This window comes from Diorhabda carinulata, chromosome X, assembly GCF_026250575.1.
Source record: "Diorhabda carinulata isolate Delta chromosome X, icDioCari1.1, whole genome shotgun sequence".
Lineage (NCBI taxonomy): Eukaryota > Metazoa > Arthropoda > Insecta > Coleoptera > Chrysomelidae > Diorhabda > Diorhabda carinulata.
Window position 1 is genome coordinate 41979500 of NC_079472.1, and position 12618 is coordinate 41992117.

General features: G+C 32.1%; 1 protein-coding gene across 2 annotated transcripts in view; it reads right to left on the reverse strand.

The window, feature by feature from the left end:
• LOC130902550 (glycerol-3-phosphate acyltransferase 4) overlaps positions 1 to 12618 on the reverse strand; it is an 88326-nt gene that overhangs the window by 69294 nt on the left and 6414 nt on the right. The gene's annotated exons all lie outside the window — the stretch shown is intronic.

Below are 12618 nucleotides of genomic sequence, written 5' to 3' on the forward strand. Positions count from 1 at the left end.
AACAGGATGTTTTAAGGGATCTAAATATCTGCTACTACAAATCATTGCTAAAAATATTGTAACTGCAATAAGAATTCGAAAATTTTGAGTATTCTAGAAAATACGACAATTAATAGAAAGTCATTGACCCCAACTACATATTTACTGTATCAACCCCTGCTTTGTTAAAGACTAATTTTGTAACTAATTGTAGATAACAAGATGTGGAAGAAAATTATCGATACCGAAAGAGTAAATACCAATAATTACAACAGAAAAGTTATTATCGAAATTCAGAACAAAGCAAAGGAAATTAAGAACAACACAGAAATAATTGAGATGGGGAAATACAAGGTAAAATCGAATTTGGTTAAGTTTTCTTGCAACAAAATTTGTGATTTAAAGTGACAAACAGGGTATTGTAATGTACCGTCGAAGAAGATTAAAGAATAGATGAGCCTTCGAAAACTTTATTTCGCTACCAAGGTGATGTTAAAAGTTTGAACACGGGTGTGCCAATAACCCATCACCTCTTACAGTTGAAAAAAACGAGTAGTAATCATGAAAAAAATATGGTTTCAATATTTTAGGAATATATTCATTTATTTTGTATTTGTAAAAATTGAAGATTTGAATAAAAAAACTTGCAAGCCGAGAGCTTTAATCGTTTTATCGAGGAATAAAAATTTTTACTGGGAATAAAAAATATGTAGTACTCTGAGAATCATTCCCTCACTATGTCTCAATATCCAGATTATAACATTGTCTAAAGTTTTTATTTAATAGTGTTTCAAAAATATGTTTGGAACTACGACTTGTAAATACAAAAAAATTTCAAAATTTCTCACATAACTAGGTATTGAGGACTTTGGTAATATCCGCATTAGTTTTTAACAGTTGGTAGTACGGTTACTTGTTTGGAATGGCGAATTAACTTCAAGTTTATTAGAGTTATTGTTTATGTTGCGAGATTTGCAGGTTATGATTTATTTTTTCACACCCACACCGTCATTTTCTCATTTTGAATAAAAGTGAGGGGATGATGAGTTATGAGGTAATGGCTTCTACTAGATCCACTCGTTTTTACATTTTTGCTTATTGAAACTTTTTAATTAACATTTTTTTATTTCATAATTTGAAAGTTAATATAACCTAGCCGAACTTTAAATATATTTAAAAAATAAATAATACGATTTCATGAAAATTAAATATATTAATCATTTCCTAACCTCACTCATCATTCCCTCACATTTAAATCGTCAAAACTCATTTATTATAGGGACCACTATATTTTTCACTTCTAGAGACCTAAAATCAAGAACATTTAGATGCATTAATATATCAAAATATCCAAAAAATAAGAAATTGAAGAAATTTATATATATATATATATATATATATATATATACATATATATATAAGATCAGTTTCTTATTGGTAACGTGGCAATGAAACACCAAAGTGTCTGGAAACTAATTAATTAAGATTGTCGGTGGTTTTGAAGTTTCAAAATTCAATATTCAAATTGGCAAACGCCCAAGAGGCAGATCTTCAACTAGACCAAATAAAACCCTTAATAAATATGAAACTGCATCATGCCGAAAAGATTGCACAGGATAGGCAAGCATGGAAACAACTGCTGAATCAAATATAAATGGTGTCACTTCATGCTTTGGAGGATAATGGAAAGAGGAGGAGTATTCTGTTTAAATTTGACAGTCTACTACAATCGGTGTGATTTTCTTATTGGCCTGGAATGTGTATCATTTAGCGTATGCTGTTACCAACGGTTTCAGAAAGTCTAACTTATTTTAGTTGCATTATTTTTCATTTTTATTCCAATACCAATATTTAATTCGAAGCATGCTACGAATTGGTTTAATGTTTGATTTTTAATACAAATTATTATCAATTTTATTGTCGTATAAATACATGTAATATATATTGCATATAAAAATTTTTACGTGTATATTTTAAAAGGTAATTTTGTTATTCATTGTAATTTTTTGTGTCTGTATTTAGTTATTTGTATGGTTGTTTCATGGTTTTTCACAAGTTTTTGTCTACAAATTGTGAACATTTTTTTGACAATAAAGCATTTCTCTAACTCTCTCAAATTGTTGCTTAGAAAACGTAATTTAGAAGTAAAACACAGTTACAGAGAATTTATAAATCAAACACAATTTATCCGTACAAAATCAAAACTTTTCACACTTTAGAAGGTGTCGATGAAAGGCAATTAGAATTGTGTTTGTTTTAAGTGAAGCCAATTTAAAAAAAAAACAAGAATTTAGATAAATTTATAAATAATTATTCGTCGATATGAATGCAGAATAAACGCCAGAAATGAACGACAAAAAATGATAAGAAAGAAACAACAAATAAAGTGGGAGACCCCAGAAGATATTGATGCGTATAATACTTTCTTAACTGAATCCCTGAACACGAACCAGTCACTAGACATAAACATATTAAATGAAGAAATCACTGGAACAATATTAAAAGCACAACAAAAATACTGTAAAAGAGATGGAGATAAAGAAGAAAAAATAAGCAAAAATACAAAAGATCTAATTAGACAAAGAAGACTTCTAGTAAAACAACAAAAGAAAGATACAAGCGAAATAAGAACACTAAATAAGACTATTTCAAAAGAAATACGGAAAGATTTAAGGAAATATAACACAGAAAAAACCAGACAAGTAATCGAAGAAAATAAAAGTATGAAGGTGCTTAGAAGGAGACTGGCTGATGGGAAAAAGGAAATCGTCAAACTCAAGGATAACAACAAAAAAGAAACAAACAATAGGATAGAATTGGTAAAAATTGTAGAAGAATTCTACAAGGAACTATATAGGAGCAGAAGAGTAGAATTAAATATCACAGAAAATAAAATGAAAGTCGTAAACCAAGGTTCAGAACTTGTACCCGAAATAACAATTGAAGAGTCAAAAAATGCCCTAACGGAAATGAAAAACAAGAAAGCGGCAGGAGAAGACCAAATTGTGATAGAAGCTGTCAAAGTTGGAGGTAAGAAACTTTTAAACGAAATAATCTCCCTCTTCAATCTATGTCTACAAAAGGGGGAAATCCCGGAAAAGTGGAGAAAAGCGACGATAATGCTCATCCACAAAAAAGGGGATATAACGAACCTTGAAAACTATAGACCTATAAGCATGCTTTCTCACCTTTATAAATGGTTCACTAAGATCGTAACGAAACGCTTGGAACGAAAGTTAGACTTTTATCAGCCCAGAGAACAGGCGGGGTTCAGAATAAGGTATGGAACAAACGACCATTTACAAACGATTAAGATACTGATAGAAAAATCCATAGAATATAATAGGCCCCTCGTAATGATATTTGTCGATTTCAGAAAGGCGTTTGACACAGTTGAACTTCCAGCAATTTTATCAGCCCTGCAACAATGTAGGATAGACTACAGATACGCAAAGCTCATCAAACACATATATGAAAACGCAACTCTAAATGTAAATCTCCACGAACCAACAAATAAGATACATGTAGGACGCGGGATTAGACAAGAAGACACTATCTCTCCTAAGCTCTTCACATGTGTGTTGGAATACTCTTTCAAAAAATTAAACTGGGAAGGGAAAGGTATAAATATCGACGGTGAGTATCTAAACCACCTGCGTTTCGCAGACGATATCGTCATAATCACCGACAATATGCAAGACGCTCGGCAGATGGCCACGGATTTGAAAAGAACTACAATGAATGTTGGCCTAGAAATAAATCTAGACAAAACCAAATTTATGACAAATCTGGTAACAAATGATAACATAATGGAGTGACAATGTAAAGAAAATTGTAGGAAATTGGATACATACAGCTCAAGATAGAGATAGATGGTTTAAACTAGAGGAGGCCTATATCCAGCAGTGGATGGAAGATGGCTGATAGATGATGATGAATGCAGAAAATCAAAAAAGTAAATGTTTGGTATGCCGTATCATACAATCTAGGAATCTTCGGATCCTTCTTTATTGAAGTAACGTTAAATTATTTGGGACAATGAGTTTGACATATTGAGAAAAATATTTTCATCTCATTATCAGCAAATGCAAAACAGTCGAAAATATATTATGCCATACTCCCAAAATTATAATGACTACCAAAACTACATAAACTTGACATATCTATTCCTTTTATCATATTATTTAATTGTTTCAAAACATTTTATATCAAAATAAATAATTAATATGCGTAAAATTTTTTAGCAATTACAAAAAATTATGAAAATTTCTAATAAATATGAAATAATTTCATGAAATATACTTTGTTTATATATAAATAATGCAATTACAATTAAAAACAATTTCTACAATATGCTTACAACAATAATGAATGAAAAATACTGGGATTATTGTTAAAAACGCTCTAAATGTGTGAGGGGTATGGAATAAAATGCCCCAAGCTTTTCTCACAATAATGGTAGTATTTTTTATTTACTATTGTTTTAAGCTTACTTTACAAACTATTTTTTAGTTTCATATGCTTTGAAACCACGTTTTTTTTAATAATATTTATTTAATTATATAATATCTCCCTCGTATAATGACTTCGCTATAAACAAAACTTGTACCGAGCAGTAACGTCGAATCTGCCACCTGCTATTAATTCAAAAGAGAGTTACAAATAAACAACCTCACAAACAAACAAACTCTGAAACAGGTAAAGCTAATATAAATGTGTTAGAACCTTAATAGTTGTGCTATCGAATATCTTGAAAAAATTGTATGATAAAAAATCATACTCTATTATTTTTCAGTTATGTGGATGTCTTAATGTAATAATTATACTTTAATATATTAGATGCACATCGTATAGCAACGAAGGTTTTTTTCTCGTGAATAATCTTTAGGTCTATTGTAATAAAAATACAATATTTATTAAAATAGATCTAATAATAAATAGAATCTAAAATACGATAAGATAATAGGAATATCATCGACGACTGTCTCTAGGTTAGTTACAACGGTTAACCTCGAAATCTCATTTTTATTTATAAATTTGAAGTAGATATCGCAAGTATTCTTGAGTCTTAGAATTCTGCATGCTGTATACGAGTGTTCTTACTTTTTGTCCAAAATATTGACTATACACTTTTAGACGAGAAGAAACGCTTGAAAGTAATTGTCTATTTATAAAATTATAGCTCTAGAAGAGAGATTCTAATTTTCCTTGTAAGCCACTTAGAAATCATTAGTGGTTTCAGAGGATCCCTTGCTGCTGTAGTTCTACCATAATCCCAACACTCGTTAATAAATTTGAAGTTCAGATTTAACAATTTATAAACATAATTAATTCGCAATTAATAAATATGTCTTTTGGGGGACCATTGCAAATGACAGTTCGTGATAATCTATAGCGGAAATGACAACTAATTGGTTTCAAAAATGTTCATCTGCTGAACTCCGTAAATATTCTGGACAAATTCCTGCATCATTCACGATTACTAGATAAAATTCCCAACAAGACAAAAAAAGTTGAAATATTACATACAATTTATGACAAATGTAGGGATTAAGTATTCCTGAAAACTTTCGAGTAAAAAAGGTGACAATACCACTCTAAGTCATTCAATTACTTTCTTTTAGATTTTTAAAACGCATTTTTTCTCACGGCTTAACAGTAATAAAACCCAATTTCTAATCCAGTACGATCATTTTAAATATTATTACAGAATAGTCTTTACTTAAGGGCTTTACTTAAGTTTGTCACGGATTAACTACACTTTAATGATATTTATTTATTTTGGAAAATAAAAGTATAATAAAACAGCCAAGTTATTTTTTTAATTTAACTGAATCTTGCTTCATTGCTACGAGCTGTTTTGAGAGTCTTCGTATTAGTTAGCCAACCATGGATACGTGAACCCGTAAGAGTGCAGTTACGAGGGAGGTTCAATACGTTGTTTCGATTGGATGATGCGATTTTCAAGATCAATCGGAAGGTTTTAGATCTATACCAACACCAACTTGCTATGCCTGGTTGCCTCACTCAAAATTACCGAAAATCCCAGGTTAACCAGAAAATTCCCGTCGATTCCACGATTTTTCCCGGCTCTGCGAAATACCCGTCTTTTTCCCGGTTTTCAAGGCTTCTAGACACCTTGATATGGCTTTATTGTTTTTCAAAATATTCTTCTTTAAGATCAATACACTTTTTAATTAGTTTGACTCAGTTGTCGAATCATTTTTTCCATTCCGATTGAGGTCCCTCCAAAACATGTGAGTTGAACGCATGAACCTCTACTGGTGCAGGAAAACGTGATCTCGCAATTGATTTTTGATCTGCGGGAATGAGAAGAAATCATTCAGTGCCAAACAAGGACTGTACGGCAGATGACTCACAGTTCGATGTTTTGATTGTTCAAAACCGTTTTTGTTTGGACTGAAGTGTCAGAGCTCGTAATGTCGTGGTGGAGATTGATTCGTATTCTCCGATTTGTATCCTTAATTTTTTTTAACAATTCTAGCAATAAATGCTGGTGTACCATTTAGAATTCTACGTTTGTCTTATAGAACGATGGCGACATGTCCAGTTATTTCGAGAAAACACTGCTTCGTGCCCGAACATTTTTTGTTGGATTTTCTGAACAAGATCAATGTTTCAAGTATCTGGAAACAACTCAAATAGCACTCGTATGACAAACTTTATGATAGCAAGTTATCGTCTTCAGGAACTGAATGTGTAATTGTGAGTGTTGGTTTAGTGGTAGTGTAAACAGTGTGTTTAGTAGGTATCTCTTTGCCAATAAAGGTTAGAAATTTTGTTTTCTTTTCAATAATCTCTTCCCAACAAATTTCACCTAAAATGTGTGAGTTTCCATTTAGTGAGGAGATCTAAGTTGTATATTCTTAACAGTTTAGTATAGTTGCAGCTTGGAAGTTGCAGACTATTGTGAATTCTAGTGTGATTATGGAAAATTTGAACGGACCGCGTAAACGCAGATAAATTGCTCCTTCAACAGTAAATGTAGAAACATCAATATATAATTGTTTTAAATCATTTAAAAACATTTTGAAAAGTGTTGTTGACACAGTAGAAGTGAAAACTGGGAAAAAGCAGTAAATCATGCGATTAAAGAAGAGAAAATTTTCTTATTTTAAATACATGTTGCGACAGTTCACCTGCTGATTTCTATTCTGATTTGGATTTATGGGAAGTAACTTTATTTATACTGATGAGTTTTTATATTACTATTATTTATGAACGTAACGTTGTTTTAAAGTCAAAGCTTAAACCATTATACCTTTATAACACAATATAACTTTTGGAAAAAAATAGTTTAGAAAAAATTGTACTTTTTTCACCTGCTGTTATAAGCAGGTAATTAGATAAAATATAAGTGAACACCGAGTATATTACTTATAAAGGGTTTTCCAATAAGAGGTGTTATTTTGAACAGCCCGCTATTTCGGTAAATGTCACTTTTGAAGCTGTCATTTTTTGATATTTGAGAAGTAGAAACTACGCCGTTAATGAAAATGGAACGATACACGCTTCAACAACGCATTGAAATTATTAAAATTCACTATAAAAATGGTGAAAGTTTGGCAGAAACGGTTCGTAAAACTAAAACACTTTTGGGTCGACGTGAAGCACCTTCTCGGACCGCAATACAGATATTGGTGGAAAAATTTAAGCTGTTAGGACAAGTTAGTGATGTGAAGAATAAAACCCGTGCACGTCGCTCAAGAACAACTGAGAATATTGCTGCTATAGCCCAAAGTGTTAAATAAATCCCAGGTTTGTCCATTCCTCGTCGTTCTTTGGAATTAGCCATAAAACAAAAAAGCCAATAAACAAAATTGTCGAATCTGGGGCTCGGAAAACCCAAGAGTTATGGTCTCTGTGCGGTTTATGGTCTGGCGGTGTCATTGGACCTTACTTTTTCGAAAATGAGACTGGAGCAACAGTTACGGTGAATGGATTGCGCTATCGAAAGATGATTAATGATTTTTTATGGTCGAAATTGGATTCAACGAAACCATCGATCTTTTACGGGAAAAATTTCCGGACTGTGTTATCTCTCGAAGAGGTGATCACAATTGGCCACCGAGATCTTGTGATTTACACCTTACTACTTTTTCCTTTGGGGCCACGTGAAAGATAAGGTCTACGCCAACAGTCCAGCATCGATTCAAGACCTCAAAGATGGAATTCGTAAGGCTATCGAGGACATAGGCAGCCGCTTTGCAAGTTGGTTACGGAAATTTTCATGAAAAGGATATGGTCCTGTAAGCGCAGTCGTGGCGGCCATTTGGCCTCTTTATAATGAAATAAACATCCGATCATTTATCTCAAAAAATGGCATTTTTCTTATATCAAAATAACAACTCTTATTGGAAAACCCTCTATTTATACAAATGTCATTTCATTCGAAAACACTTGAAGTATTATTTGAAAAAACTTTCTACTAGGGATGTGATACGCTTATGGATTAAGAATGCTTTAAAATTTACTTACTCTCTCATTCATAAAACAGACTATAGAAAGTGGGGTATTTCTAAAAGTGAAAAAAAAGCAAAAAATATACATGGAACTACAACAAAATACTAACTCCTTAGAGAGAGACTGACAGATTCACTAGCTAAGTGAACATTATTCATATATTAGAAATATTGCGAAGTTTAGCATTCAAGTGAATTTTAATTTCCTATATTAATTTTAAAGGAAATTTTTTTTTATAATTTTCATATTGATAAAAGATATAAGCACACCATGATTTGGATTGAAAATATCTCTCTTAGTATTAACAATAGAAAGCATAAACACTACTTGAGTTTAAATATAATCTGTACCAATTTTTTTATATACCCTCTACAGTCCACGTGATATAGTAATATTCACGGTCGAAGAGTCTGTGATCATTATTTTATTGACTGCTGTTACTGAAGGTCATCGAACATGAACTGGATTCAGATAATAAAATTATCTGTTTTGAGTGATTTATATATAATGTGCTTTAGTTTATTGACATGAATTAATAGTACATTTACCTGGATAAAAGAACCAAAAGAAGTGTCATTGATGTTCTATGTATTTTTATACAGTATTATACAGAGTGTTCCGAAACTTGATGCAAAAAATTCAGGAGTGCGTAAATGACGTGAGAATAAAATTTACTCACACTATAAAGTTGTAAAATCAGAACTTATATTTAACCATATTTTCTAAATTATACATTCGAACATTGTGAATTTTCAATGGATGATTACGTATGTTCTTGTAGTATCGGAATAAATAATTCTACACCACTCCCTGAAGGCATTGCCCCATGTTTAACAATTGGTAACTTTCACAGGGACAACTGGGCCTCTATGACTTCCGACGTAGGTTAATCCAGTAGCAGCAGAGCCGAGCCATGCCGGAGATGTAAGGGGTGCATGGCACCCGGGCGGCACTAACACACAGGGCGGCAAAAGACAAAATGTCTCTAAAAATAATAACAGGACCCCATCATGCAAAAAATATTTAGTTGCAAAGCGCCTTCTCCGAAATATTGTTTTCTTGTTATTACAACATTGCCAAAATAGTGCGTTGAGCGTTCGGGCGAATATGGCGGCGTAAAAAAGATAATAAATAGGTAATAATAAAGCCGCTTGCCGCAAAAACCACAGAATATTAATAGGTACTTTTTTATCCGACTAGACTAGAAATTTATCTCATATCTCGCCTCACTAATCAAATTTCGACTAGGTTCGCTAATAGGGCCGCATATTTTGTTCTTTCACGCGGGCGGCGGACACCCTAAGCTCGACCCTGAGTAGCAGTATGCCGATCAACTCCCTTGGACTTTAGGTGATAAAGCACCATCTCGATCCACCGTGTTTCATTTGTGTTTCCAGAAAACGTCGATAATTTGCGTAAACTGGTATTGCAAGATCGTCATGTGACATACCGTGATATTGAAGCATACATAGGCATTAATTTCACTCTAATACTTTCAATATTGCATGAACATTTGTCTGTTAAAAACATTTGTTCGCGTTAGATACCGCATAATTTGACAATCGCCCAAAAAAAGCTCGTGTCGATTGGTGCAAAAAAATGTTAAGAAAATTCAATCGCGGTGCTTCTGAAGACCTCTGTAGGATCGTGACAGGCAACGAGTCATAAATTTATGAATATGAATCCGAAACTAAACAAAAATCGACTGTATCGCTATACAAGACGAGCCAATTCCAACCAAAGTTTTTCGCGCACGAAGCACTTCGGAGCAAATGATCGTCTGTTTTTTGGGAGACAATGCGAGCCTTTTCACATCAGCTCAAAGAAAAACGTTTTTGAACAGTCAAAACATCTAATTAATGGGTCATCCACCGTAAAGTCCTTATTTGGCACCCACAAATCAATAATAAATTACGTTTAAGAAGCTGTTGATGCGTTCAAATTACATGTAAGGAGGTAAGGAGGTAAGTGTATTGATTTTAATGGAGAATATTTTGAAATCCAAGTCCATCATGACCCTGGTACATTACTATATAATACCCTTGTATTCAGTTTGAAATTTCATTTACGGTTTAAGAAATATTGGAGATTAATTAACAATACACTCCAACTAATTTATTGCAAGAAATTACAAAGTTTAATGCAATTTTTTACAGCCGGTTGGACGAGTCTTCATTTTCCGATAGCATTTAGTCAAAATGTACCACAATATTAAATCAAATTTATGATGGGAAGAAATCACCAGGAAAATTTATCACAGTAGATTTTTTATATTTTCATTCCATCTTAATACTTACTTCTAGACAGATTGTTAGGAACAAGTACACTATATGGCTCCTAGAGCCGGCCCTATCCGCTTGTAGTAGAATTCTTAAATTCGGCGCCTTTGAGGTACATAGGGAATACCCGGAATTCGTTTGATGTTTGTTTTATATAAGTTTTTTATATATCAGGCGGTTTATTACCATCGTTTCTTTACAATAATTTCTAGGTAGGTCTATTAAATTATTTGTTTTGTTTCGTTATTTTCTAGATTTTTGAGAATTCTTTTGGGATATATATAAGGAGTTTGTATGACGCAGTTAGTTTATTTTGTAATAAATAGTCGTAGTGAACAATTGAAAATAGAAGTAATCGAAGAATTTAAATAAATTATTTAAATTAGTTTAGTGATACTGATAAATGAATTATTAGTATAGTGTATAGTGAATAAATAAATTAAGAACGTAAGATACAAACTATATTATTTCACCCCACGAATAGAAATCGTATAAATAAAAAAAGCATTACATTGGTTTCAGGGGTAGGATATTGTGAATAAATAGTGACGTAAACATGGCCAAGAGACTAAGTAACCTGTAAGTGACGGAAGTGAAAGCCGAACTAGAGAATTGCGAGTTGAAAACGAAAAAGACTCAAAATGGCACTGATAAGTGACGGCTTAAATCCAGAAACTCATTTATTCAAAGACGAGGCTTTCACCTTGATATCGTCGATTCCTGATATAAAGGACGATATTTCAACTCTGCAGAATATTTCGGCCAATATTGACGAGTAGATTTCGACATTGAAAAACGATATTTCTGTCAATATGGCTGACAAGATTTCCACCATGAAGGAGATTATTTCGACTATGAAGAAAGATATTACGGCTAATATCGACGAGAACCACTAGTTTGTGAATCATTAGTCTACAGAATAAGAAATAATAAATGTTATGAAGAAGTTAAGCTATACAAAAAGTATGGGGAAAGCAGTAACCCTTAAGTAAAAAAACAGTAAGTAAAAAAAACAAAGTGGAGAGGAAATGTTGATGTAATTATGAATGAAGGAAAACTGCCACTACGATGAGGTAATGACTATAGAAAAATCGGATTGCTAAATATATTTAAAAAAAATAAAGAATAAATAAGTAGACGACTCAAAACGCCGAGAACATTTTTATGAAGAAATGGCGAAATTTATTGCTGCAAAAACAAATAATTAACCTGATTATGAGGACAAAGAACAAATTTCGCCATATTATAATTAAGCAAAAATAGCTAGAACAAGAGGAAGAATGTATTTCATCTTTTGCTGAAAGTAACTTAACCTAATCAAATAAAGAGATAAAAAAACAACTACTATTGCAAACATGAGTACAAAGTTTAGCTACATAACACAGATAGATGTAACGACTTTTTTATAAAAATTACAAAGATTTTGGGATTCTTACATTTTCTTTCTAACATACCAAGATATTATAGGAGATAGAAAAAGTTTAACAAATCATATATTAGTCATATCCAGTTATTTAGATTGATAGTTATTAGGAGCACCTACTCAATCCCTCTAGAAGTATGAAGGAGGGAATAGAGAGAAAAATTTTTGAAAGGGTCAAATAAAAAGTCATGCAAATAAGAGATTTACATCTACTAAATTGTTGTCTTAAAAGGCGACACTACTAAGTACATAATTAATTATGATAATAATCACTATTGTAAATAATTTAATTAAAGTTAGGATACATAGTAGGGTCATTCCATGACAATTCAACACTTTAGATTTTTATGAAACTTGGTACATTTGTTCTATAAATATATAGATATAAATATCACCACCAAATTTTGAATTTTTATCTCACATACTTTTTGAGTTACGACATATGTATTAGAT